The sequence below is a fragment of the Zonotrichia albicollis genome, chromosome 12 (assembly GCF_047830755.1).
Source record: "Zonotrichia albicollis isolate bZonAlb1 chromosome 12, bZonAlb1.hap1, whole genome shotgun sequence".
In the NCBI taxonomy this organism is placed as follows: Eukaryota; Metazoa; Chordata; class Aves; order Passeriformes; family Passerellidae; genus Zonotrichia; species Zonotrichia albicollis.
Window position 1 is genome coordinate 15210560 of NC_133830.1, and position 23118 is coordinate 15233677.

At 43.8% G+C, this 23118-nt stretch overlaps 1 long non-coding RNA gene across 1 annotated transcript in view; it reads right to left on the minus strand.

Moving 5' to 3' along the window:
* Window positions 1-253: 253 nt before the first annotated feature.
* Window positions 254-23118, minus strand: part of LOC113459078 (uncharacterized) — a 29957-nt gene continuing 7092 nt past the window's right edge. Inside the window, exons 3-8 of the long non-coding RNA XR_003379941.2 lie at window positions 20593-20782; window positions 16176-16230; window positions 7308-12646; window positions 7094-7169; window positions 3321-3550; window positions 254-386 (exon numbers count right to left, since the gene is read on the minus strand). This is a non-coding gene — a long non-coding RNA (uncharacterized LOC113459078). The remainder of the gene's footprint in view (window positions 387-3320; window positions 3551-7093; window positions 7170-7307; window positions 12647-16175; window positions 16231-20592; window positions 20783-23118) is intronic.

Sequence of the window (23118 nt, forward strand, 5' to 3'; positions counted from 1 at the left end):
GGAGCACACCTGCTGGAAGGCAGGGCCAGGAACACAACCCTGTGTCAGGGAACACAACCTTGTCCACGCCAGAAGGCAAGAAAAATCAGGAACAGCAGGGAAAAAATGCTGCAAAGAAGCTGAGCTGGACAAAAAAGATAAAAATCTGCCTTGTTTTGTCACCCTTCACATTGCTAGTAAGCTCAACACCCCTAAACGTTTGGGTAGTTGGTTTCTCAGTCAGTGAGCTACAGAAGTCAATGGAGTCATCTTACCTGGAGTGACAATCCAAAAACTGGCCCCTGCCTATCAATTTTCTTGTGACAGAAGCATCTAAAGCTAGTGAAGCACTCTCACTCAATGTGCAGCAGGAAGCTGCAAAGAACTGCAAATTAGGGAGGCTCATCCTGTAAAATAAAAAAGAAACAACCCTAAGCATTATTTCCTTCATAAAAATTCTCTGTAGATCACTCTGCAGACCTTTTGCTTAACCACTGTTATACAGGCCAGTGTTATAATACTGCCCAGACTCATCAGGTGTGCTGGTTTGAGTGGGCTGTGCTGCTTAGGATTTTAAATCTGCACAGATGAGGTCAGTCTGGCCAAAGGGATGTGAGGCAGAGCTCAGAATGGAGATGGTGACTTCTCAGGAGGGTTTACACCATAGAACTTGAGCTGTGCAGTCTGGATAAGAATTTCAAAAGGGAACAAACATTGACAACCCTTCAAACAAGTTGCAGTAAAGCAGAAAAGCCCCCAACCTGTATTGCTTAAATACTCAGGCTAAGTGACAAAGAGGCTTAAAAATAGGGCAAAGCACAAAAGATTCCTTGCAATTTCCATCAGTTGCTTGGCTTGTGCTTGTAGGCAAGCTGACACAGAAGGTGTCTGGCAGAGGGGGATGCAGCCTGAAGTGCTGCTGTTGAGCAGAGAGGTGAGCAGTGAGCCAGCTCCAGGGTCAGCCCAGCACAGCCCAGCTGTGCTCAGCACCCCCAGCAGCACCTGCTGTCCAACACAGCAATTCACATTTCTAACGTGAAGAGGTTCTTAACGTTCATCAGGTGGAAGCTGAACACCGTGGTGGGGATGCCATGTCCTTGGCAGGGAACCCCTGCATCCTGACTCCTAATTAGGGACCCCTGAGTTCACCCTTTTAATGGGCACAAGCCTTGTTTCCTACTTAAATCCTAAAGATCAAAACATAAGAAAGAAACTGCTACGTGCTCAGTTTTCATTTTTACCTTTGAAAAAGAAAGATCTCTGCCACCACTGCCCACCTGTAAAATCTAAACCCTGGAGTCTGGATGTGACATTTTCTCAAGCAGAGTCACTGCCCTCTGTGTCTGTTCTCCAGCCAGTGTGCATCTATACATTAACTGTCCCTACACCTGGCTGTGAGGTGAGGCCAGAGCAGAATGGGCTCCATTTCATGGGTTTTTTGTACTTTGGGATCCCCAGCTAGTTCACAGACACCTTGCAGGGTATCAGCCTCACCAGCTGCCTGTATCTGCAGTTTGAGTACACACACTGTAATTTGGGATGCCAGATTTGCAAACACAACAGCAGCTCTGTGACTGGATGTCTCCAGCCCAGCCTGCAGTGCTGGCTCCTGAAGGGGCCTGGCTGGGGATTAATTTCACAGCCTTACAGAAGGGGTAAACTGGACACCGGGGGAGGAGGATGAATTACATGCATGAAGTATCACAGTATTCCATATGGGATCCTCTAAGTCACAACAGACTCCTCCAAACAACTTTACTTCTGCCAACACCGATATTCCTAAACAATGTGCAATTTCAGAATTAAGCCAAGATTTAAGTTTAAAAAAAAATAACTGAAGTGTTACTTAAGTTCCAAATTCTGTGCACTTTACTTTTACCTTTCTTCCTCTCAAAACTCATTTAGCTGAACTTTGATGTCCCTAAGTACACTACTCACAATCTTTGGGAGGTTGTAGGTTGTCCCATTTCCCCAGAAGCACTTTCCCCAGCAGCCCCTGTTTCCTGCCTGGCATTCCCAGAGACATGTAATATTAAACCACAGCAGAGAGGAGCAAAGCATTGCCATGGGTTACAAAAGAGACACTGAAATTGGATGAGCCAAACTCTCAGCTCTGCCAAAGGGACAAGGCTCTACAGGAAAAACTACAGCACATATTCCCTGGCAGCTGAGGAAGAAAAATGGGCATTTAGTTCAGTGGTCACTGCAGAGCAGCAGAAGGAAGAATCACAGGTTAATTCTGCTCTGAACTTCAAAGTCACAGAAGCAAAAGAGATCATGGATCCCTTGTTAATCTTCTTTACAGCTCCAGCTCTGTGGGGCTGTGGCAGGAGGGATGGGCTTATTGATAGCCAGGTTACTCACAAGAGCACCGGTGGGAGGGAATGACATGAAAACAAGCTCCTAATTGCTGTTCCTTTTCTGCTGAGGATCATGCAGTGCTCATGGGCAAATTAAAGTTCAAATTTTAGCAAATGCACAGCCACATTTCATGTGCCCCATTATTTCTAAAGTGGAATAAATAATTTCCAGTGAATAACTCAGTTGCATTCTGCCTATGAAGATCATACAGATCACTGTCCTCAAATTATTCCTGGTCAATTAAACTTCACAAGTTCGACTTTACAAGCTGTGAATATTTGAAATTTGAGCTGCTGCTCAGGGGTGATATTGATTCTCTTCTCTCTTTGGTTGAGTGCACAGGCTTGTCCATGAACACTTACATTTAACAACTGAAAATTCATCTTTTGCAAGTACACAGGTGTAACTGAAATTTGTTTCCTTCATAAAATTTGGTTACTAAAATTCAATTACTGGAGTTAGGGCTTCATTTGATTGTAGTTCTGTGTTACAGAAGCACCTGGAGTCAAGTCCAGCCAAGGTTAAGGTACTCTGGGTACTACTAAAACAGTCTGTGTCTTGCAAATAAATGTCCTAGAGCCACATAAACATTTTAGGAATGGCAATACGTTTATACACAAAAGAAATCTCAGAAATTTGGGGTAGTTGCATTTCTTCATATATTTTATGGCTACTGAATAGTCACAGAACAATTTTGCATACCTTGGGAGACTAATAAATTACAGCACATGACACAAACTCTCTACACAAAAGTCTGTTACACACTTTTCAGTAGTAATTCAAGCCTCTGCTTAAGCAGTCCCAGCCTTCACAAATGAGAGGAGTATTTTGTTATTTTAGAGAACCAATCAGGCATTTTTAACAGAAAATATGAGCTCAAACCAACTGCAGCTGAGCAGACTGAGATATTCAGTGAGTATTTTCGTAGAGAGGCTGCCAAGGTGAGAAGCAGCTTAGCAAAGGGAAGGGGGAGACCTCACCTGGCACCAGCAGTACCTGGAAGCAGCTTGGGGTGCAGGTGAGCAGCTCAGCAGGGATTCCTTGGTGCCCCACACATCTCCTGCTCCCTCTCTTGTTGTCCCAGCTGAAGGCAGGAGGTTTGCAGGGTCCCCCCCTCTGGCACCAGAGATGCCGATGCAGCCAGGAGTGATGAGCAGTCCATGCTGTCCCTCCTTTGCTACCCCTGGAGTGTTCCTCAGCCTGGAAGTTTCTGGTTTTGGAAACAAATTTGCAAATTTGTCATCATGGACAATGTCAATGTAAGATGCAGACCCCTTGGCATGTTTTCTCTCTTAAACCCTTCCTCTAAACACAAAGTCGTTGTAAAACCCACCTTGTTTATTCAGAATTAAGACTTTTGGAGTTACTGAATGCAGCTGTTCCCATCTTTAGCTTTCTAAATCCCCTCAGAAATTTGCCACTTGGATAGACTACTTAATACAGACAGTCTGTAAGCTTAAAAATGTGATTTTGAGAGGGACAAAACTGAGTTTTGGACAAAGAAATGGAGTTGGAGGAGTGTGAAATGCTTGTTTTTTCTTTAGATTCCTCCCCTAGATGGTGAGTGGAAGAGGCAAACAGGCCTGGAGGTACTCTAGGAAAGGGATGTCTTTAAAAAACAGGGTCCTCTCTTCTTGCTCAAGTGGCAGCTCAGCCATCATGCACTTGGTTGAGACAACAGTGACATTTTAGAGCACTGAGCCCTGACTTATTGGGAAAGCAAAGCCAGAATGACCCCAGTGATGCACACAGGGTACAGACATGGCTGCAGTAACTGAGCTCCACAATTGGCTGCCTCTGATCACAGAGCAGCTTCCCTGCCAGCGCCTCTGAGCCCATTTGGGCAGTGCTGGTGCCCCAGCCCATCCCTCAGAAGGGGATTCCTGCCCCAGCTGTGCTCTGCTGCTCCCCAGTGCCCACCGGATGGGGCACAGCCCCCTCCTGCTCCTCTGAGTGAATTCAGATAGCCAAAACCCCTCTGCCCTTTGAGAGTTACTGCCTCCCAATAGCCTAACGAAAGAAACATCTGGAAACCTTTAGAAGTTCAGGTGTGTCCTGTTTGACTTAGTGCATGAAGGGGAGAGGATCAGGACTGAGAGACTGGGAAGAAATACATGGATCAAACGTGACAGCTGCAAAGCTCTGCTACTAACACTGAGTCTGAGCAGCTCTGGTGGCTCTAAATTAATGAGATTATTATCAATTTTGTATTCATTAGCATCTCCTCTCCCTTTTTCGCCAAGCTACATAGGCACTGCTCAGCACTCACAAAAACTGAGCAGCTCCTTTACTGTACAAAATCACCCACATGCATTCAAAGCCACATCCAAATTTCTGGGTGCTGGCCTCTATGCTCTGAGCACAACGAGTTTATGGGAATTCTGGCCTGTTACTAACGAGACACCAACTCAGAAGTGCTCCCTGCACCTGATGTGGAGGGTGAGCCCCTGGCAGTGCAGCTGCAAAGGAGATTTCTGCAGAAAAAGGCTTTCTGCTGCTGTTTGAGAACTGGATTAGGAACCACTGGGCCATTCAATCCTGTGTGCACACACCTCTGCTGGAAATACAGGCTCAGTTTCAAATACAAGGCTCTGTAGTTAGTGAAACACTCTGCCTTTACCTCTAGATTTATTTCAATTATTTTTAATACTTGTTAGTAAGGAAAGCTTTACCAACAATTTTAGCCTTCAGTATTTTATCATTTTTCCCTAAATTCACTTGTTATTCAGATTCACTAAGTCCTGCAGTTACCATATGCTCTAAAAGTCCATAAAAATCTTGCACAGGTTCCCACAAATGTGATCTTTGTGATATTTCCCCGTCTGTCACAACACTGAAGATGCTCAGCTTTTAAATATTTTCCCTGTTTGATTTGGGAGTTGTCAAGTTAACCTCCTTACTGCTTCATCCTTACTTGCTTATTTTTAGCTTCCCACTTGTATGAGAAGCTTTTGCACATACCAATGCAAGGAATAGGGATAGGAAAAGTAGTTATACTTGAATTTTAATAATATCATAGTGCATTGCCTGCAGTGGAGCTGCTCATCAAACATAGCTGGGTGTGCAAAGCTGGGTGGCAAGGTGCCAGCAGATGCTTCATCTTCACACCTGGCCAGGAAAATGCTGTACTCAGAGAGTCCCAGCTAAATTCCCAACTTGAAGGACTCTTTTCCCTCTCGAATTCAAGTACAGCCTCCTAGCCTGCACTGTAGCAGATAGTGGTATTTGTTGTCATCAGGATTCAAATATGCCTGGATTTTTTCCTAATTCATAAGCAGATGGTTTTTTTTCCTAATGTGAGGAACAAATAAAGCTGATAATACACATTCTCTGAATCACAGCAACAGAGCTTTGGAAATAATTTGTGCAGCAATGAGGTTGGCAGCAGCAGTGGCTGTGCTGTGTTCATAGGTGAGTTGTTCTGATGTGTGCTAGAGATTCAGTTCAGAGAAAGCCTGGCTTGGCATGAGCTAAGTAGAGCTCACATACCTCAGAAATTGAAATCACACCCTATTTTTGTACACAAAGTAATTAACTTCTGGTACCTTCATTTTCAAATCCTGAGCTTGGAACCCCTGTGGGCCCAATTTTAAAGTGCTGAGCAACAGCCCATAGAAAAATCACTTCATTATAGGAACTTAGGAGATATTTTGGTGAAGGTAAACAATAAAGATACACCAGTCATTAGACCAAAAGGACATTATTCTAGCTGAGACATCAGTTTTTGTCTTTCTCCCCATGAAGAGTCAGCAATTTTATTTAAGTGCATCATGAAGAGAGAGATTCCCTGTAAGTGGAAGAAAGAGAGCTGGATTTTGTTACACTGGGATAAATCTAAGAGGAACTCCTCTCAATTCACCAAATAAACTTTAGCCAGGGATTAATAGTGAAACAGGAGATGTGGCAGATGGTAGAGCTCATGGGGTAACATGGTCCTATTTACATTTTCTCCCACTGAAAGGAAGCATTCAATGATTTTAAAAGAGAAGGCTCCTGGCAATGGATTTGGAAACTTCTTAGAATAATCCATTTAATACAGGAGAAACAGAAAAAATTATTTCCAAACTGGGATTTGACATTTACACTAGCAAGAATAATATCTCTAATAATACTGAGGAGTTTGAAGACACAAGATCTGTTAATATTTCCATTTCAGTACACAAACTTGTCATCAACTGGGGGTAAAGAAATCACACCACACTTAATTAAACGAATTAGGGAAAGGGTACAAGTGGAAAGAGAAAAGGGGAGGGGATAGGGAATGAATCATTCTTCTTTTCCCTGAGTCCATCCATCACTGGCTGCAGTTAGCAACAAAAAAATCAAATTAGTTGCACCAGTGGTCTGCTCAGACCTGACAATTTCTGTATTTCTAGGTTTAAATTAGCGTAGAATCAATGGGAGTTCTACAAAGATAAGTTAAAGGCAAAGCTTACAAGGCACAGTGTTCAATCTGCCTGGCAAGACAAGGTTTAGCCTTCCAGGAGTCATTAAGGTTAATGCAATCTATACTGATGTGATGGGGAGATGTTCTGTTTTCATTACACCAAAAGCAGCTCTGATTCACTGTGCTCAGAGCTAATTGACAGTTTCCAAATCACATGGCAGTAATTGTTTACAGTTGTAGAAAGGGAGTATATTGTTTTCACTGCAGGTTTACTTGATACATTCATCCACTTAATCCCTCTCACTTAATTTTCTTTGATAGGTGGAAATAAAAAATAATTTAATTGTAGTATCCTTTGACACTTACTTTTCAGCTAAGAAACTGGTTTTTCAACCAGGAATTCAGGTCAGGGGAAGACCCTGAACACAGCTGCCTCTTCTTTCTGAGAAGGAAGCCCTTTGATTTAGTTTGTACAAATCAAAAGCACGTTCAGAAAACTGAAAGATGCATTCAGAGTGCCACAAGCTTTCTTACCAACAAAACCACAGTGCACACTCAGCCTCCTGCACATCTGACTCACCTCCTCCACCTCCTTGTGCTGCTCTTCAGACCCTGCTTACAACAGTCTCTGCTTGGTGGAATCCCAACCCTGCTGTACTTGCAGGAGCGGCGCTGCTGAGCTTCAGAGGACCCTGCACACACAGAAGAGCCCGTCCACAGCAGCTCTTCCAACGAGGACAGGCTGGTGGGGCACCTGGAGGAGGTGGTGGATGAAAAGCACCAAGCAGAGGCAGCCCCAAGGCCCTGTGTGGCTGAGGCTGCTGGGAGAAGATGGCAGGAACAGGCCCAGGGTCCATGGGACAGGAGCTGGGGCAAGCAGCAGGGTTTGTCCTGTCCCTCCTCAGCTCCAGGAGAACATGGCCAGTGCTGCTCAGTAGGTCTGTGACCAGCTTCATACCCCACAGTCTGACACCATTCTCCTCAGAGCATTTCTCCCCCCAGCCCCAGTTCAGGCTGCACATTGCGCATGGTCCTGTCTGCAGCTCCCCACACAGAGCCCAGAAATGCTCCCAGCAGGCTGTGCCCTTTGGAAAGCCCTCCCAGGCAGCACATCCAGAGCTGGCTCTGCCTGGTCCTGCTCTGTTGTCTCATATATCAAGAGTTCTATTGTCATTATAGTGCAAGGATTCCATACCCTCAGAGTTTCGTGCCTCCTCAATGTTTCTCACAGGCAGCTCCTCTAAGCACTGACTATTCCTGGTCCTTGCAGCAGCCATCTGACTCCAAATCCCACCAATCCACTCTTTTATGCCACTGTTCTTATTGGCTACAGGTGTGGCCTGTTAGGATCAGGCCTGTGCCTAATCTTTAGTAATTGGTCCAGCTGCAACTTGTTGGGGGATAAGATTCCATTCTGTACCACCTTCCTTTACCCATGCTGTGTTCCCTACACTGCTCCTCAGAGCTTTGCTCCTGGCACTGGAGGTCCTGCTGACAGCACCTCCCTGTTGGGGAATCGCCCCATCAGGGTGCTCCCTTCCAGAGGCTTCCACAGGCACAGCACCTGATAAAGGGCATTTTCTGCAAGGCAAGCACAGGCCAGGCGTTCAGCTCCAGGACAAATGGTCAGGTGATTACAGACATGAAAAACAGGAAAAAAAGAAAGGAAGGGAAGAGAGGAAGAAAAAAAAATCTATTTAAAAATGTATATTTATATCTAAAAAATATCTATTTAAAATATATATAGTTATAAAAATATCTATTAATAGCCCACAAGGCCTGGGTGACAGGGAAATAAGACTAAGCTAGTTTGGCAAGGCTGTGGTAGGTATGTGAACATCCCTAACACAGAAAGGAACTTTAAAAAAATAGAGTCTATAGATTTAAAATAGACTATAAATTTAAAAATCTATAGAGTCAAGTATATTTATCTAGTACAAAATAAATTTCCCCTCTGAAATGTAATGAATTCTGCATGAACTAAATAAAGAGCAAACATGTTGCAAGCTCCCTGAGTAATCCTGACTGTTTCATGGTATGTAAAAGTGACCATTCCGATACTTGATATCTTTTATAAACTTCAAAATGAATTGAGGGAACTTCTGCTAGTGAGGATGGCACCATGTGATGTTACCCCTGCTGAATCAGGTATTTCATGCTGTAATAAATCCCTTCCAGAGTCAGCTGTGTCTAAATTGAAAAACAAAGGTGTAAAATCAAGTGCACACACTCAGGTCTGTCAGGTACTACCCTACAAGTCCAAGGTGAAATATTAAGAAAACAGTAAATTGTCAGAGACTGGAAGTCAAAGAAGAAGGTACCAGGGGCCAGGCACCAAATCCAATGAGAGCTGCTGGAGGAGATTCGTTTGGGGAAAATATTCGACTCAATTCTACAAAAAGGCAGCCCAGAAGGTGTTCCTGTACCATCTGTGATGGCAGTGAAGCAGTTAAGAGAAGCAGTACTGAAGAACAAAGTTAATTCTGCTTCTAAATCTGCGAGTTAAGGTGCTGTCTGTTTGCACAAGAGGTCTCTGAAGCATCTGTACACACTTCCTCCAGCTACTGCTTTATGAATCCTGCAATTTTCTCTCCACATGAGGCTGCAAACCTCTGTAATTCACTGCCTTTCCCTGCATGTGTGAGTTCAGCAACTTCTCCTCTCTTAGAGTGAGCGATGGGATTTGCCAGGGAAATTTGGCACAGAATTGCTTCTTCCAAACACAGGCATTTTCAGACTCTGTTTAAAAGCAGTAATGGAGATGGTAGAGGGCCCAAATCATTTCAGGACTTTACAAAATCAATATCTTGTGGCCACATTCCCACAGCTGCAGTCTGACTGTACATCCCTTGCCAACACTGTCCTTTAACATTGGGCTGTTTGCCTGTTGTTTTAGGATCCCTGAATCAATGAATCCTCCAGAAGGCTGTAATGTATGAAACCTTTAAAAATGTAAACTCATTCAGTTTCAGTGCCCAGGACTGACAATAACTTCCTTCCTCTGACGGGGGTTCTCACATAGTCTTTTATCTGACTCACTTAGCAAAAAAAGGGTGATTAAACACATCCTCTGCATCTCCCACCACATCACATCTCCCAGCTGAGATTACTCAGTCAGGCATTATTATGCTGCCCTGAGCAAGCAGTACTGAAAGGTATTTCACACTGTCAGGTTGCTTCTTTTTTTATATCTAAAGTTTTATTGTTAGGTAAATGGAGCATTTGTTTTCCTTTCCCTAACACATTTTCCTTCCTGCTCCCGTTTAGTTGAGAGCTGCCAATTTTATTTGTGTCTGGTTTTAGAATGCTGAAATATCTGGTATCTGTCAGCAAAACTCTCCCTGGTTTCAGAAATCATTATTTGGTCTGGTTGAGATGGTGGTGTTGGGTCACAGGTTGGACTCAATGATCCCAGAGGTCTTTTCCAGCCTAATTGATTCTGTGATCTCTGTGAGATTTCAATCAGTGCTGTTCTCTGCCTTCCCAAGGTTCCAGGTAAAACATGTACATTTACAGAAGCTTTTGGGGTCTTTGCTGCTGTCCTACACTAAAATACAGCCATCTGGTGGCAATTAGACCTGCCAATAATTACTGGAGCTGAGTGAAATGGGAAGATTTGACAGAGGTTTGTAACCACTTCCTCTGTTTGTCACAGCAAAGCAGCACGAGGGGCAGTGCCCTCCTGCCAGGAATTTGCTCTTTCACTTGGTTTCGTGGCTGGCTGAGCCCCCGAGCTGCAGAGGGCTCCCCAAAAGGATGGATCCCCACAGGAGCAGTTCCAGATGTGTTAACACAGCTGCTTGCAAGTGCTGGAGCTCTGGAAGTGCTGCACACAGGAGGGAAAACTGGAATTCAGATTCTGCTCACGTGTGCCCTCACCATGGCTCTCCCAGTCACCAGTAGGGTTAACCTGAGTGTCCTAATTTCAGGTGGAAAGGTAAAAACAGGTCTAAATAATGATTTATTGTCAACTGAAATACAGCTTTGAGCCAACTGCTCAAAGAGTGATTAAAATTGAAAGACTGAAGCTTTGGCCAGATCCTTCCCTTTTACTGGAGTGATTCTGTCAGGGGTTAAACAAACCTGCTGGAAAAGGAAATAACTGCAGATTTTCATTCTCTTGCCAGCTCCTCAGTGGTTTACTGGAGCTGTCCACTGCCCAGATACAAACAAGAGGCTTTGCATATTCTCCCTCAATGATTTCCCCCTCCCAGGCCCAAGATTTGTTAATCCTGTGTTGCTTAACGCGAGTGAGATCTGCAGGGGCTGCTGAGCATTTCTGCAGCTCATTCTCCTCCCAAATCAGGTAAAGCTTTCCAAGCTTGAGCAACTTTCAAAATTCATCTCAGGTCTGGCTAAACACAATGTGCCACATTTTCATTCTGACACCAGTGGAGGCCTGGCCCTGCTATACCACCAGATGAAACAGCTTTTCTGAGCAGAATTTCACTCTGCATTTCCACTGGTGGACACCCAAGCTGATTCTTACAGTGCAAATAAGTAAATCAAGAGTCTACAGGGGTGTCTCTGTTGGGTTTTGCACAGCTCCAGCAGGCCCTGGTGTTTAATGCTTTCACTGTCATCACCCAAAAGAACTTGTGCTGCAAATTGCAGCTAATCCAATGCAAATACAGAGAGCGTGCATGGATCATCCCTCATGTTTGTAAGCAAATACAGACTGCAGGGGCTTCTGTAACCTTGGGCAAAAAATATGTGCATGAAATGCTGCACCTGCCTTGTTGGCAATGGCCATGATCTCACTCAGCAATCTGAACTGGGCATGGTAAGCTCTGTCTACAGGTGGGAAAGAGCAAAACTCCTTTCTGTGTGAGGCTCTTCCATAAATCCTCTTCGATCCCATCCTCTGGGAAGGGAGCACCTCTGAAACAATTTGCTTACACTGCTCTGTCAGCAAGACTCTCTGCGTGGTTATGGAAATTTCAACTTTCAATCAATAAAATAGGAGTAAGACCTGCTTATCTTTGGAGAAGAAGGAAGTAAAAAGCAAATTATACTGTACTCAATTAAATAAAGGTATTTGTGTTGGTTCTCATGTAAATACCAGCAGCAACAACAAATGGGCACAGAAATACAGGAGGTGAGCATTTTTATAATTTCTTAAACTATTTCTAATACACTGATACTTTTGTTGACAACTTCTCTAACTGGCTGAGAAAAAAAGATGATAAAACTCCACAGTGACAGCTGAGACACCAGTGCTGGCACAATTTGGCTGAGGAAGCTTGCAAGGATTCATCACGCATCTAACACAGGCTCTGTAATCCTTCCTGTGCATGTGAGGAAATTCTCTGGGGCTTTCTCCCAGCCCAGCTCACCTGTGCAGCCACAAAACACAGGAAGCAGTGACTCAAACTGGCACCACTTCTAGAGAGAAAGATGTATGTACTGAAAAGACAATCAGATAATCAGTGTGAAAACTACTCCTGTAAGACTTTCAATCAATTATATCTACCCTTTTCCTCTAATCATGCTGGCTTTTATTTAAAACTCTTTCTCCCCAGAATGTACAGCTTCCACACAAGATAAATTTTTACCTTTCCCTGTATCCACCTTCCAAAACGCACTACACTGCTTAACAATGGGCCATTTGCCTCTCTAACCATGCAAAGAGCAATTTTATAGTAGCTTTAAGCCTAAAAGACAAGTTTGGAAAAAAAACCTGGAGGGTTTACACCAAATTCTGCAAAAAAACTTTTTGTATATTTAGTCCTACCTCTTGAAGAAATCATCCAAACCTGAAAGTGCAGAAAGCTGGAGAATCTGCTCAGCCTGGAAAGCAGCAGCCACACTCTTGGAGGGCTCAGCCTCCTGCATGGTGGGACTTGCACCAGCTTTGCTTGGGTTCACTGCTGAGCTCCAGTCAGGCAGGTCCCACGAGTGATGGTTACTGTTGTGTTCCTGTCTCAAGGTTGGTTGAGATTTTTTAAACAAGAAAACAATGAAGAGGACACATTTATATGCAAATACCTGCATTCTTACATACATTTACATGTTTGTACAAAAGCGGTTGTTTCCTGCATGAAATCAAAGCCTTGTAAACAGATATTGAATTTTATCATGTGGAGAAATGCTTCAAAGGAAGCCTCACAAACACAGCTGATCTCAGTTTAAATTTATATTCAACACCTAAGAGACATTATTTTTCAGGTGGTGGTGAAAAAGAAATTTCATCTCCTTTAAACAAAAGGTTTAAACCACTCCTCATCAGAAAACCTGCACTAAAAACCATTCAGCCTGAGTATTTTTAAACCTAAGCACTTTCATTTTGACCCTCCCTACCCAACTGATCCGTAATTCCTGCGGATTAATGGCCCCCAGAAATGAAAGAGTGTCATATAGGTCTGCAGGGAGCTGATACTCCATATGTACTTTTTTCCCTCTCCTCTGTAGCCCTGTCTGCTTTGAACATGGTTTTTGTTATTGCTCTGTGAGCCTTTGGCACCAAAGCATTGTTGCACACTCGTTCTCTGAGCTTGGCGTGGCCACGCTGATCATGTTAAACTTCTGACACTTTCCAAAGGCTTTGCACTCATTTGGTTTATCCATTTCTGCTGCCCAACAAAGGAGCTGATGAGAACGAATCATTTTTTAAAACAAATAGGACTTGGCAGCAGAGACCCAGATTTTTGTGAATGGCAAAAGGTGCCTAATTAAGAGCTCTAGGGATGATGAGCCTTTCATTTCTCTAATGAAAAGGAGCTCTGTAGCTTGCAAGTGTTATCCAGCTCCAGCAGAATGGATCTCTTTTCCAGGGAGAAAAAGACAATTAATTTTTCATTTTCACTTAGTTACTGTTACTCACTTTGCCTTCTGTGTGAAACTTGGGTCAAAGCTTTCAGGTGACAATAATTTGCAAATGCTCAAAGATACCTGGAACAGATGTTTTCAATTTCCAGGTAGCACAGAGTGACATGTCTAAAATAAAACTTGCTCACCATGTCCCTTACTGACTTGCCTTAAATACCCAGTATTTTTCTCAAAAAAAGGCAAAAGATCCCAGTTTCTTACTGTGTTTGATGTTTACTTACTGTGCGTGTTCCAGTCATAATGGCAACACCAGGGCTGGATATAAATAAACCTGATTAGCCAAGCACACTGGTTCCCCTACTCCCTTTCATAATAAAAATACACAGAACATAAAATAAAAAGTTAATAGGCAGGGTTGCATCAACTCCTGCCCTATGAGGAAACCAGCAAGGAGGTGGCTCCAGCCACCAACAAAGCTTGCTCTGAACACTGCTGCTCACTGAATGTCCCCCGGGGGAAAGGACAGGGTGTTTCCACATTTGATTGCTCCTTGTAGGATTAAACTGGGCTTGCTTAATCCTCACCCACACTGTGCCTCATGTGTCTGCCTACAAAGCCCATTTCAGTCATTTAGTGGATGCTAAAACTGAAGAAAGAGCCCTTAAAGCAGCAGCTTTACTTGTTTTGCTTTGGAGGGTTTTGTTTTGTTGTGTTTTTCATATAAAGGATCTGCGCCTGTGTAAGCTGGGGAGGGCTTGGGGCTGCTCTGGCCCCCAGTCCCAGCTCCTGAGTTTGGGGAGCTTAGGGCAGGCACCAGGAGAACCCAAACTGCTGAGTTCTCTGTCTTTGCAGTCCTTAAACTTTAAACTTTCTGGAAATTGCAATAACACCAGCATCCAAATCCAGCCCCTGGTCTGCAGAAAGGATTTTATTGTATTATTGCTTGAGCAGCAGAACCCTGGGGGCAATATTATTTACAGTTTCTGGATGAGGCTGGACTGCTTCTTAGCCCAAGAGAGCACTTTGATGTGCCTTCCTCAAGTTTTTCATACCCTTTTTACAGGGGTTGCTCTTTAACCCTCCCTCATTCCTTGTCATACTCTGTCCTCTCGATTATTTTGCTCTGAAATGAGATTAATGCATAACAGCAGGATCCCCCTTGTGGTCTGAGGGTTCCTTGGGATCAGAGAGGTGCCTCTGGCCCTGCTTCCCCAGGAACAGCCCTGCAGGAACTCACAGCAGCACCTCCAGCATGGCTGCACCCAGGCCAAACCAGATGTGGCCAAGGAAACCAGGAGCAGAGTTTAAAAAGCTTTTATTCCTCAGAAAAGCCATGATTTAGTGACAATGTGGGACAAGTCCCAGATCTTTAGCAACATCTGAGTTTGACCTGCCTATGAGGAAAGGATCTTGTTCTGGTGTGGAGTAAATCCTTGTGAAAAAGCATCCCAAAGAGCCTGGGGTCCACCATGGCAGTGAGCAGCCAGCCTCAGGCAGGGGACAAACAGGGCACAGAAAATTTGTGTTCTGTGGACACATGAGCCCATGCAGGTGATAACTCTGGGCATTTTGTCCACTGCAGCCAAGGGAAAGGTGCAAAACCCTCACCTACACCTCTACAGGCACCAGGGCACCTGGCATGGTCAGCACAGCCCATGATGGTGCTTTCAGTCTCACCTCATCCATGACCCAAGAGAAAAACACCTCAGTTGTGCCTAACACTGAGAAGCAAAGGATAAAAAAGCATTTCTGCTGAGGCTGCTGAGATAGCCAAGCACAGAGGGGGCACAAAGGGAAGCCCAGAGAGAGTCTGCGCCCAGGGCAGGGTGCTCTGCACACAAACAGGAGCAGGATGGCAACTTCCAGACAGCAATGCTCTCATCCCAGAGCCCAGGCCACAGAAAACAGAGCATAAACTATTACAGGTGATGAACTTAAACAAAGCATCTTGTTTTTCCTGGCAAACAAAAAGGAAAGTCATTTTAACGAAGTGGCTTAAGTGAAACATGAGGAGCTGCTGCCAGCAATCCAATTTAAGACTTTGCTTTTTCCTTTCATAAGTTCATAACCTTTGCATGTACCCACTCACTGAGCAGAACTCTCTGCTCAGTGGGACTGGTTATTTCACCAGCAGCCTTTAAAGCTCAGTGGGGACAGTTTCTCTTTCTTCCCATTTTCTCCAAGATAAAAATGGTCAGATGGGTGGAAATTTTAGAAAAAGGAAGAGGACAGATTTGCTTACTCATCTAAATACTCACTCTCCAATCTGAGCTATCACACACACACCATTGTTACCAAAAATTAAAGACAAAGGAACCTCCCTATAATTCCACTCAGCATATATGTTTGTACTTAATTGGATAGAAATAGTGACAAATTAACTATATGACCACAAATAATCACAAAGATTAAAAGTTTGTCATTTTGTGAGCTCAAAACAGAATCACAGAATGATTTGGACTGGAAGGGGTTTTAAAAACCATCTAGTTCCAATCCCTCTGCCATGGGCAGGGATCCCACCCACAGCATCTGCTTGGACTGAGGGTAAATAAAACACACAACTGTCTTTCTAAAGCACAGCCTGACAGCTGATGTTCCAAACCTTCCAGGAAAGGCTAATTTTGAGGATCTCAGTAAATATGCACACTGTTAGAAATTTATTAGCAAGAAATAAACCAACCTGACTCTACAGCCCAGGAATCCATTTCTTTCATGTCTTGGCTCTGAAATGTGGTCTGCAAAATAAAAACTATAGCCAGATTTTCATCTATAAATGTAAATATTTGCACTTTTAAGTAGTGATTTGGAATTTTTGAAAAAGCCTCCAAAGTAAAAAAGCTGGCAATAATTTCAAATAGTATTATTATATGAACTCCTCATGCTGCTCTCAGAATACCAAAACCAAACTCAATTTGAAGTCCATCTTGAAAAATTTCAAAGTGGATTAAATGTTAAAAAATGAAAACTTGAAAAGCTTGATTGTGGTGAAAAGGGTTATGCAGTAAAGCAATGGTCCATGGGGAAAATGAGGAGCAGCCTCAACTTCCTCCTTTCAGGTTTCAGTTTAAGTATTTATCTCCACTTGTGCTACCTGGAAGTATTGATAGGACCTGCCAGTTTTTCAGATCTGATGTTGGTTAATCCCTGCTTTAACATAGACCAGATATTTTTGCATGTTTGACAAACAGGTGACTCACATTTCAGTAATGATGACTCAATTCATGGCATCTCAGGCTGATTTAAATTGAATTTCCCAAGTTCTGTTTTGATTTTCAAAGGACTTTTTTCATTACTAAGTCCAGAGGTTGTAAGCCAACACCATTTTTCAAACCATACAAATCACCCAGACCTTTTCTCCTTTAAATTCCTGTGCATTCTGCCATCAAGCAACCTCCTCCAAGGAACTTTATGGGGTGTCCTGGAACTTTTGAGCCTGAGGAGTTCTGGATGCATTCTGTGAACAATACACAGCAAGGCCTGACTTCTGTCTCTGAAGTAACCAGAACCTTTTAAACTCTGGAAAGAATGAGCTTTAAAAAAGCAAAAGAAATCCCACAGCTCATAGGTCGTATAGCTAGGGACTAGCAGATGCTCCCAGAAAAATCTAAAAAAGAGAAAATAAAAAATAACAAGGGCAAAAAAACCCTCCAAACAACCTATTTGGTTTTTTCCCAATACCACAGTGTTTACTTTAGGCTCAGCAGGAGTCTTGAGCCAAAATTAGAAGAGAAACCACTTAGAGCTTGTTTTTATCTTAAGCAGGTTACCTTTTCCTTCTGTATTCCCCCCACAGTCATTCATGGACTTAAGACCACAAAAAGCTCTCAAAAGGCTGCAGAGTAATGGTTACTATTTATTTTCTTCTAACTGAAACTAAGGACTATGGCCTTGCCTCCAAGGGCAGCCTTTTCTTTGGTTTTATATCCACACCCATTTGAACAATTGGCTTTCCAAACAATATTTCACTGAGTTACAGGCCCTGAGTAATGCTGGAATAAAATGAATGATTGTTAAACACTTGGCAGTGCTTCATTTTCTCCCTGGGCTGCAGACATTGCTCACATGAGGGGCTGTTCCAGACCTCCAGCTTCTGAGCCTGCCTGTCCCCTCTCACCCCTGACAGATAACACATCCCTGTGTTTACTCTCCCAGTGAAAAACTTTGTGCAATACCATAAATTTGGGGATATATCACCTTGCCAATTATTCACAAGGTCTGTGTTCTGTGTGGGGTGCTGTAATGGTAAAAAGGAGTTGTACTGCTGTATTTGTTTTGTGCAGATCTTTCATTATAGGCAGCCTTATATACAGACCCCTTGGAGTCTTGTTTCCTGAGTGAATAAAATCCAGGATTCCTCATCTCTCCAGATCTTTCTTTAAGATATTTGCAGACTGTGACACTCACCCTCACATTGGAAATTGGGCATCCAGAGGGTCTGAGCATCTCCTGTCTGTGGCTCAGGAGGTTGTGACACAGAACTGTCTTTCATCCACCACCTTTATTTCACTATTCAGAAGGAGGAACTGCTCTTAAAATGAAAAGCAAAAGTGCTTTTCCTTTTATTCTTCTCCCAGGCATGGTTACACTCACACACACATACACAGGGGGGTGCAGGCAGCCCAGAGCAGCAGCTGGAATTTCCCCCTGAACACATCAATGTAGAGATTGAGGAAGCAGCAGATTGTCAAGGGAAACAAGTATTTTGGACGTTTCTAAAGCAGTTCCTCATTCTGCACAGTCCTTGATTGCTCCTTGTGCTTCTGTCCTGCTGTGTCAGAACTTAAAACTTCCTCCAGCTCTCACCAAAACTTCAGCATCTTTATCAAAACCCAAACTTCCAATCCAAGGCTTTTTCCTTTCCTTGGGAGCTGTCATTTGTCATGAAAAGCAGAAACCACCCACCAAAGTCTGCTGTTCTGTAGGAGCTCCCTTTCCCAGTGGAAAGAGCAGGTTTGAGCTGATTTTAAGCAATGCTTTTCCCTTGGCAGCGATCTGATATGCTTACATTGCTTGGGCTGGTTTTCTGTCAACAGGAAGAGATGAGAAAATGTTTTTCAAGGCCATAGTTATCTTTTTGTGGGTAGAATTTCCAGCACTACAACCCCTTTTTGAGTGCTCATCTCTTTAATGGATGTAAAGGGCTGCCCCTAATCTGTTCAGCACAGTCCAATCTCTCCAATCTGAGAAAGCAGTCAATTTTATGGTAAAATATAGAAGTGCAAAAATCTGAGGTTATGACATTTTGTGTCTGTTCATGTTCCACTACTGACAGACAGAAACAGCAAAGGCAAAAATCTTTCTTTACAGATCACCCGTCCTACAAATCAGGTGAGGCATTTGCCTACAAAGTCCAGCAACACCAGTCTCCAAATGCATCTTGGGAACTAAGAAATGGAGGGTTTTTCTCCTTTTGGTGCTATCTCTGTCTTCCAAAATGCAAAGGAGCTCTCCAGATCTTGCTTCTAGCACTGTAACCAGAAGGGATGGATAAACAGAGCAGGAAACACCCCAAACACAACCCCACTTCCACAAGCTTGGCAGGCCAGAGAGGATCTACAGGGACAATTTCATGCCTTGGTGCAATGATGAACCTTTGAATGCTGACAATTAGTAGCAAACCTCGTTAAAAATGTCTCTATTCTTTAAGAACAGCAGGAAGGGCAGTGCCAGCTCCTGCCCCAGGGTTGGGCTGTGGATGCTCCCCAGTGTCCAGGGCTGGCTGCTGTGCTCTCACTGCTTCTCTCACCCTTTGTAGGGACAGCAAACCTTCCAGAAAACTCAGACTCTCACTCAGCTCTGGGCTTGCTCAGCTCCTGCTACAGCAGAATACAGCCCCAACCCCAGACACCACCATGGTGTGGAGATACAAACAAAACTTAAAGTCTCAGCAGTGCTCACGAGGATTCATATTTCTACTGCAGGAAGCATTCTGGACTGCATTTGCTACAGCAGGTTATCTAAGAACGCAATTCTGAATAACCTGATTTTGTGTTTAAATAAACCAGCATTTTCCTGCCAGTGATTCTTTCTTCTCCAATATAATGTAAATAACACTTTATACATTTCATTTTTATGGTCTCTCTGATTGTATCTTACACTTCCCTTCAACAGCAAAAATTATTCATAAATAATAATACATTTGCCCAGTAAAAGAAGAACATTTAGATTATTTTTTCCTCCACTCTTTCAAACACCTTTACATTGTGTGACAATTACCCATTCACTGGACTCCTGCTGCTGGAACAATTTTATGATTTTATTTCCTTTCACCTCGCAAGGTGCAGAGGGAAAGAAACCCAGTGCAAAGTACAGAATATCTGTGAACTCACTTCTGCCATTGGCCAGTAAGGGCAAGAGCCCTGTGAAAGGGAATTGTGCCAATAGAGGCTCCTTCCCAGGCAATGCTGAATGCACAGAGCAGCACAACTCCAGAAATTACTTTCCTGGCATTTCCACACAGCAACTATCTCCTGTCCATGGGCCATTATTGTGAATAATTATGAAACCTGAGGCAACTCTGAGCAGATCACACCTGGAAGGGGTCTCTATCCCTGGAATTCTATAAATGATCCCATTTATAAGGACAGTGAAAAGAAAGGCTCAGAGACAGATGTCACACAGAGGCCTGGAGTGTGGCAACATCAGGAAACATCAGGTGGCAGCTTCAGCACATCTAATTCTGTGTGAGCCAACATCTTACAGTTGCACATAATTTTTTGTGCTAAAAAAGCATAAAATGAACACAAAATTAGAAAGCACTGTGCTGTGAGTCCCCACGCCAGTAATCATTACATTTTTTAAAATGCTTTAACAGCAACAGGCAGCTTTCAATTTTAAGTGATCACACATTTTCCTATCAGGGTACATAATGTTTTAAGAAAGTGTTGTATTAGAGCATGATAATAAATAAATTGTGCTGAAAGCTCCTCTGATCACTGCACAGAAACTCTTTCATGGATGCAAAAAACCAGATTTGAAAGCCAAAGCTTAACTGCTGCAGGCAGGAGTGGAGAAGTCTGTAAGAATTCATAATAAAGAGGTGTGGGAGACTCCAGGACAGCCCAGCCTCCCAGGCAAGATGGACAAATGGAATTTACCTGGCACTGGGACACGTGGTGACCCTACAAAACACTCTGCTGACTCTTGGTGAGCCTCAAGTGACACCAGTGCGCAGAGAGCTGGGTCCCCTCTGAGTGGTGGGACCCTGACAGCAGGAGCAAACCCTAAAGACAAATAGCTTTTCTTCTTCTCTATCTCTTGCTGCAGCACTGCTCCACCAGAAGAAAGCTGAAAAAAAAAGGGGGAAAAAGAGAACATGCTATGCTATGAGTGTAGCTACAGAGACATTTATAAACCAGCCCAGAAAAGGGAGCTGCTTTTGAAGCCTGTTGTCTCCTGCAGTACTGCCAAGAATTGGAATCAGAAAGTGCTGATCATGTTTTTTCCACTAAGAAATCCCCACCCAGCCCAGGCTGAGTGTCTCTCAAGGAAACCAAAATTTTCTACTGCCAATAACAGAGCTTACAGCTAAAAATCAGAAGGGAACAAGAAAATGTCCATGTGATGGACAACCTGTACTTCCCAGCACAAACCAAGTGCTCGGGGTAGCTCAGAACAGCCCAAAGGAAAAGCTGCTTTCATGGAAGGTCATCCCTGCTCAGAAAAACCAGGGGCCAGCTTCAGGTGGTGTGCAGGAGCACAGAGGAACCCCTGCAGCTCTTCCAAGTGTGTCCCTGCATGGAGAAGCAGCAGCAGCTCCCTGCCCATCCTGCCTGGCTGTGCTGCTGCTTGTTCCTCCCTGTGCACCCGTAAAGGCAAAAGGAGCAGGGGGTTAAACCACTCCAGCACAGCTGGATAAAAGCTGTGCAATGCTGGATAAAAGCTGTGCAATGCTGGATAAAAGCATGGAAGATGTTCTCACTTGGATCAGTGTAAATCAGCAAAGCCTGCCGTTACAAAGGCTCTGTCAGGGGGGACAGGGCTGGAATCAAGCCGACAGCAATTGGGACTCTCTCACTGCTCTTCTCCTCCGCTCCAGTTGTTTGTTCCTTGCCTGCTCCCTGCTTCTGACAAGGCAACAGAAATGTATTGGCTCTCAGTCTCATGAATCCTTCCTTCAGAGCTTTCCTTGAAATGTTCAGATTTCAGATGGTCATGGGGTGTTGCCTTTAGGTTTCAGGCTCCTTGGGGCAGAAACAATGTCAAATCAGTGTGAGCGTGGTGAATGCTAATGAGGCCACAGGAGCAGTGCCTGCACATACAGCTAACACAGCTAATCCACATCCCTTCAGCACTCTGTAATCCCAGCTGCCAAGAATCAAGGGCAGAAGGAGCAGGGATGTCTTGCTCCTTCCATTGGATTTTACAGCTAGGAGAGCACCTTTCTGGTGTGCTGCAGCACCTCCAGCCCATGCTCAGCCATACACTGTGTTCAGTAATCAAGAGATCTTTCTTCCCTTCTGCCACACATCTTAAATCACTGGCTTCAGTCACTTCCAATGTGCCACTCCCTGGAAAAAGTTAATAAGACTCCATAAAAATGCTGTATTATTACAACTTCTGGCAGTGGCCCATCTATACCAATCACCTCAATACAGGATTTTTGGCACATATTTGCACTTAATTCTCTACTTAAACAACTCTTTTATTAAGAGTTCACACGTAGTTGCCTGGCATTTCACTTGAGCAAGGATGAACTTGGAACAGACACCTGCTGTGGCTGTGGGTGCTGGGCTCAGAGCAGACACAGGGGGTGGCAGCACCCAGAAATTCCATCCTCCCACTCCAGAGGATGGAGAGCAGGACATGGTCAGTGGACCCCCATCCCAGCCTGACACCATGACTTCAGACAGGTGCAATGGGCAATCCTTCACTGAACACCCCAGGAAATTTGGGATGGGCAGCTGAGGATTGTGTTGTTCCTTCCAGCCTCCCCCAGGGCTGAAGCTGAGTGAGCTCCTGTGCTGCTGGGGTGACCTTTCCTGCTGCCCTGAGTTCATCCTCACAGCTCTGAATGTTAGCACTTTAATATCAGAATCTAACACCAGCCAGCAGTTCAAAGGTGAAAAGCATTTTACAACAGAATGAAAATCATAACAGTGTTCAGGAGACTCAAAATGACTCACTTCCCAAGGGGAAATCACTGGCATTCCCTTTCCAGCAACTCTGCTGGTATCAGTGTCATTAAAAAGAGGGAGTGGGAAGACAGATAAACAAAGTCTTAAAAAGCAAATATGTTCTAACTGGTGGTTATCACCACACTTAATAATTAGGGTACTAATTAAGAGGATAAGTAACACACTAGCTATTAGCTTCCAGTAATTAGTGTTTTTTCCCTCTAGATAATCACAAGCTAAAAAGAAAATAAAAAGACCTGAATCCATTTCACCATTCACCCTGTCCACAGAGTGAGAACCTATTACACATATTAAGCATGAGCACTGTGAAGCAATGCTGTCAGATCCTGCACATAACCCAGTGTTTGAATGTGTGGCTTTTCACATGAACAGACTGGACCTTGATGATGTCTGATGGGGTTACCTTTAGCTCAATTCTTTAAACCACCCAGCCTTAACTCTGGCACACCAGAGATGCCCACACGGGTGATGCAGAGCTGTCCACAC